Source organism: Copadichromis virginalis, linkage group LG18, assembly GCF_057382275.1.
Source record: "Copadichromis virginalis isolate Kocher_CV1m ecotype Utaka linkage group LG18, C_Virginalis_male_GT1.1, whole genome shotgun sequence".
In the NCBI taxonomy this organism is placed as follows: Eukaryota; Metazoa; Chordata; class Actinopteri; order Cichliformes; family Cichlidae; genus Copadichromis; species Copadichromis virginalis.
The window spans coordinates 38,402,643-38,408,642 of NC_140635.1; positions in this window are offsets into that span (position 1 = coordinate 38,402,643).

Sequence of the window (6,000 nt, forward strand, 5' to 3'; positions counted from 1 at the left end):
TTCCGGAATTCCGAACATTCCGGAACCTTGGTGCATTCCGGAACTCTGAACATTCCGGAACCTTGGTACATTCCGGAATTCCGAACATTCCGGAACCTTGGTGCATTCCGGAACCTTGGTGCATTCCGGAACCTTTGTGCATTCCGGAACTCTGAACATTCCGGAACCTTGGTGCATTCCGGAACTCCAAACATTCCGGAACTCTGAACATTCCGGAATTCCGAACATTCCGGAACCTTGGTGCATTCCGGAACTCTGGACATTCCGGAACCTTGGTACATTCCGGAACTCTGAACGTTCCGGAACCTTGGTGGATTCCGGAACTCTGAACTTTCCGGAATTCCGAACATTCCGGAACCTTGGTACATTCCGGAACCTTGGTACATTCCGGAACCTTGATGCATTCCGGAACTCTGAACATTCCGGAATTCCGAACATTCCGGAACCTTGGTGCATTCCGGAACTCTGAACATTCCGGAACTCTGAACATTCCGGAATTCCGAACATTCCGGAACCTTGGTGCATTCCGGAACTCTGAACATTCCGGAATTCCGAACATTCCAGAACCTTTGTGCATTCCGGAACCTTGGTGCATTCCGGAACTCTGAACATTCCGGAACCTTGGTACATTCCGGAATTCCGAACATTCCCGAACCTTGATGCATTCCGGAACTCTGAACATTCCGGAATTCCGAAAATTCCGGAACCTTGCTGCATTCCGGAACTCTGAATTCCGGAACTCTGAACATTCTGGAATTCCGAACATTCCGGAACCTTGGTGCATTCCGGAACTCTGAACATTCCGGAACTCTGACCATTCCGGAATTCCGAACATTCCGGAACCTTGGTGCATTCCGGAACTCTGAACATTCCGGAATTCCGAACATTCCGGAACCTTGGTGCATTCCGGAACTCTGAACATTCCGGAACTCTGAACATTCCGGAATTCCGAAAATTCCGGAACCTTGGTGCATTCCGGAACTCTGAATTCCGGAACCTTGGTGCATTCCGGAACTCTGAACATTCCGGAACTCTGAACATTCCGGAATTCCGAACATTCCGGAACCTTGCTGCATTCCAGAACTCTGAATTCCGGAACCTTGGTGCATTCCGGAACTCTGAACATTCCGGAATTCCGAACATTCCGGAACCTTGGTGCATTCCGGAACTCTGAACATTCCGGAATTCCGAACATTCCGGAACCTTGGTGCATTCCGGAATTCCGAACATTCCGGAACCTTGGTACATTCCGGAATTCCGAACATTCCGGAACTCTGAACATTCCGGAATTCCGAACATTCCGGAACCTTGGTGCATTCCGGAACCTTGCTGCATTCCGGAACTCTGAACATTCCGGAATTCCGAACATTCCGGAACCTTGGTGCATTCCGGAACTCCAAACATTCCGGAACTCTGAACATTCCGGAATTCCGAACATTCCGGAACCTTGGTGCATTCCGGAACTCTGAACATTCCGGAATTCCGAACATTCCGGAACCTTGGTGCATTCCGGAACTCCAAACATTCCAGAATTCTGAACATTCCGGAATTCCGAACATTCCGGAACCTTTGTGCATTCCGGAACCTTGGTGCATTCCGGAACTCTGAACATTCCGGAATTCCGAACATTCCGGAACCTTGGTGCATTCCGGAATTCCGAACATTCCGGAACCTTGGTACATTCCGGAATTCCGAACATTCCCGAACCTTGGTGCATTCCGGAACTCTGAACATTCCGGAATTCCGAACATTCCGGAACCTTTGTGCATTCCGGAATTCCGAACATTCCGGAACCTTGGTACATTCCGGAATTCCGAACATTCCGGAATTCCGAACATTCCGGAACCTTGGTGCATTCCGGAACTCCGAACATTCCGGAATTCCGAACATTCCGGAACCTTTGTGCATTCCGGAACCTTGGTGCATTCCGGAACTCTGAACATTCCGGAACCTTGGTACATTCCGGAATTCCGAACATTCCCGAACCTTGGTGCATTCCGGAACTCTGAACATTCCGGAACTCTGAACATTCCGGAATTCCGAACATTCCGGAACTCTGAACATTCCGGAATTCCGAACATTCCGGAACCTTGGTGCATTCCGGAACTCTGAACATTCCAGAATTCCGAACATTCCGGAACCTTGGTGTATTCCGGAACTCTGAACATTCCGGAACTCTGAACATTCCGGAATTCCGAAAATTCCGGAACCTTGCTGCATTCCGGAACTCTGAATTCCGGAACTCTGAACATTCTGGAATTCCGAACATTCCGGAACCTTGGTGCATTCCGGAACTCTGAACATTCCGGAACTCTGACCATTCCGGAATTCCGAACATTCCGGAACCTTGGTGCATTCCGGAACTCTGAACATTCCGGAATTCCGAACATTCCGGAACCTTGGTGCATTCCGGAACTCTGAACATTCCGGAACTCTGAACATTCCGGAATTCCGAAAATTCCGGAACCTTGGTACATTCCGGAACTCTGAATTCCGGAACCTTGGTGCATTCCGGAACTCTGAACATTCCGGAACTCTGAACATTCCGGAATTCCGAACATTCCGGAACCTTGGTGCATTCCGGAACTCTGAACATTCCGGAATTCCGAACATTCCAGAACCTTTGTGCATTCCGGAACCTTGGGCATTCCGGAACTCTGAACATTCCGGAACCTTGGTACATTCCGGAATTCCGAACATTCCGGAACCTTGGTGCATTCCGGAACTCTGAACATTCCGGAACTCTGAACATTCCGGAATTCCGAAAATTCCGGAACCTTGGTGCATTCCGGAACTCTGAATTCCGGAACCTTGGTGCATTCCGGAACTCTGAACATTCCGGAACTCTGAACATTCCGGAATTCCGAACATTCCGGAACCTTGGTGCATTCCGGAACTCTGAACATTCCGGAATTCCGAACATTCCAGAACCTTTGTGCATTCCGGAACCTTGGTGCATTCCGGAACTCTGAACATTCCGGAATTCCGAAAATTCCGGAACCTTGCTGCATTCCGGAACTCTGAATTCCGGAACTCTGAACATTCTGGAATTCCGAACATTCCGGAACCTTGGTGCATTCCGGAACTCTGAACATTCCGGAACCTTGGTTCATTCCGGAATTCCGAACATTCCGGAACCTTGGTACATTCCGGAATTCCGAACATTCCGGAACCTTGGTACATTCCGGAACTCCAAACATTCCGGAACTCTGAACATTCCGGAATTCCGAACATTCCGGAACCTTGGTGCATTCCGGAACTCTGGACATTCCGGAACCTTTGTGCATTCCGGAACCTTGGTGCATTCCGGAACTCTGAACATTCCGGAACTCTGAACATTCCGGAACCTTGGTACATTCCGGAATTCCGAACATTCCGGAACCTTGGTGCATTCCGGAACCTTGGTGCATTCCGGAACCTTTGTGCATTCCGGAACTCTGAACATTCCGGAACCTTGGTGCATTCCGGAACTCCAAACATTCCGGAACTCTGAACATTCCGGAATTCCGAACATTCCGGAACCTTGGTGCATTCCGGAACTCTGGACATTCCGGAACCTTGGTACATTCCGGAACTCTGAACGTTCCGGAACCTTGGTGGATTCCGGAACTCTGAACTTTCCGGAATTCCGAACATTCCGGAACCTTGGTACATTCCGGAACCTTGGTACATTCCGGAACCTTGATGCATTCCGGAACTCTGAACATTCCGGAATTCCGAACATTCCGGAACCTTGGTGCATTCCGGAACTCTGAACATTCCGGAACTCTGAACATTCCGGAATTCCGAACATTCCGGAACCTTGGTGCATTCCGGAACTCTGAACATTCCGGAATTCCGAACATTCCAGAACCTTTGTGCATTCCGGAACCTTGGTGCATTCCGGAACTCTGAACATTCCGGAACCTTGGTACATTCCGGAATTCCGAACATTCCCGAACCTTGATGCATTCCGGAACTCTGAACATTCCGGAATTCCGAAAATTCCGGAACCTTGCTGCATTCCGGAACTCTGAATTCCGGAACTCTGAACATTCTGGAATTCCGAACATTCCGGAACCTTGGTGCATTCCGGAACTCTGAACATTCCGGAATTCCGAACATTCCGGAACCTTGGTGCATTCCGGAATTCCGAACATTCCGGAACCTTGGTACATTCCGGAATTCCGAACATTCCCGAACCTTGGTGCATTCCGGAATTCCGAACATTCCGGAACCTTGGTACATTCCAGAATTCCGAACATTCCGGAATTCCGAACATTCCGGAACCTTGGTGCATTCCGGAACTCTGAACATTCCGGAATTCCGAACATTCCGGAACCTTTGTGCATTCCGGAACCTTGGTGCATTCCGGAACTCTGAACATTCCGGAACCTTGGTACATTCCGGAATTCCGAACATTCCCGAACCTTGGTGCATTCCGGAATTCTGAACATTCCGGAACTCTGAACATTCCGGAATTCCGAACATTCCGGAACTCTGAACATTCCGGAATTCCGAACATTCCGGAATTCCGAACATTCCGGAACTCTGAACATTCCGGAATTCCGAACATTCCGGAACCTTGGTGCATTCCGGAACCTTGCTGCATTCCGGAACTCTGAACATTCCGGAATTCCGAACATTCCGGAACCTTGGTGCATTCCGGAACTCCAAACATTCCGGAACTCTGAACATTCCGGAATTCCGAACATTCCGGAACCTTGGTGCATTCCGGAACTCTGAACATTCCGGAATTCCGAACATTCCGGAACCTTGGTGCATTCCGGAACTCCAAACATTCCGGAACTCTGAACATTCCGGAATTCCGAACATTCCGGAACCTTGGTGCATTCCGGAACTCTGAACATTCCGGAACTCTGAACATTCCGGAATTCCGAAAATTCCGGAACCTTGGTACATTCCGGAACTCTGAATTCCGGAACCTTGGTGCATTCCGGAACTCTGAACATTCCGGAACTCTGAACATTCCGGAATTCCGAACATTCCGGAACCTTGGTGCATTCCGGAACTCTGAACATTCCGGAATTCCGAACATTCCAGAACCTTTGTGCATTCCGGAACCTTGGGCATTCCGGAACTCTGAACATTCCGGAACCTTGGTACATTCCGGAATTCCGAACATTCCGGAACCTTGGTGCATTCCGGAACTCTGAACATTCCGGAACTCTGAACATTCCGGAATTCCGAAAATTCCGGAACCTTGGTGCATTCCGGAACTCTGAATTCCGGAACCTTGGTGCATTCCGGAACTCTGAACATTCCGGAACTCTGAACATTCCGGAATTCCGAACATTCCGGAACCTTGGTGCATTCCGGAACTCTGAACATTCCGGAATTCCGAACATTCCAGAACCTTTGTGCATTCCGGAACCTTGGTGCATTCCGGAACTCTGAACATTCCGGAATTCCGAAAATTCCGGAACCTTGCTGCATTCCGGAACTCTGAATTCCGGAACTCTGAACATTCTGGAATTCCGAACATTCCGGAACCTTGGTGCATTCCGGAACTCTGAACATTCCGGAATTCCGAACATTCCGGAACCTTGGTGCATTCCGGAACTCTGAACATTCCGGAACTCTGAACATTCCGGAATTCCGAAAATTCCGGAACCTTGGTGCATTCCGGAACTCTGAATTCCGGAACCTTGGTGCATTCCGGAACCTTTGTGCATTCCGGAACTCTGAACATTCCGGAATTCCGAACATTCCGGAACCTTGGTGCATTCCGGAACTCCAAACATTCCAGAATTCTGAACATTCCGGAATTCCGAACATTCCGGAACCTTTGTGCATTCCGGAACCTTGGTGCATTCCGGAACTCTGAACATTCCGGAATTCCGAACATTCCGGAACCTTGGTGCATTCCGGAACTCTGAACATTCCGGAATTCCGAACATTCCGGAACCTTGGTGCATTCCGGAATTCCGAACATTCCGGAACCTTGGTACATTCCGGAATTCCGAACATTCCCGAACCTTGGTGCATTCCGGAATTCCG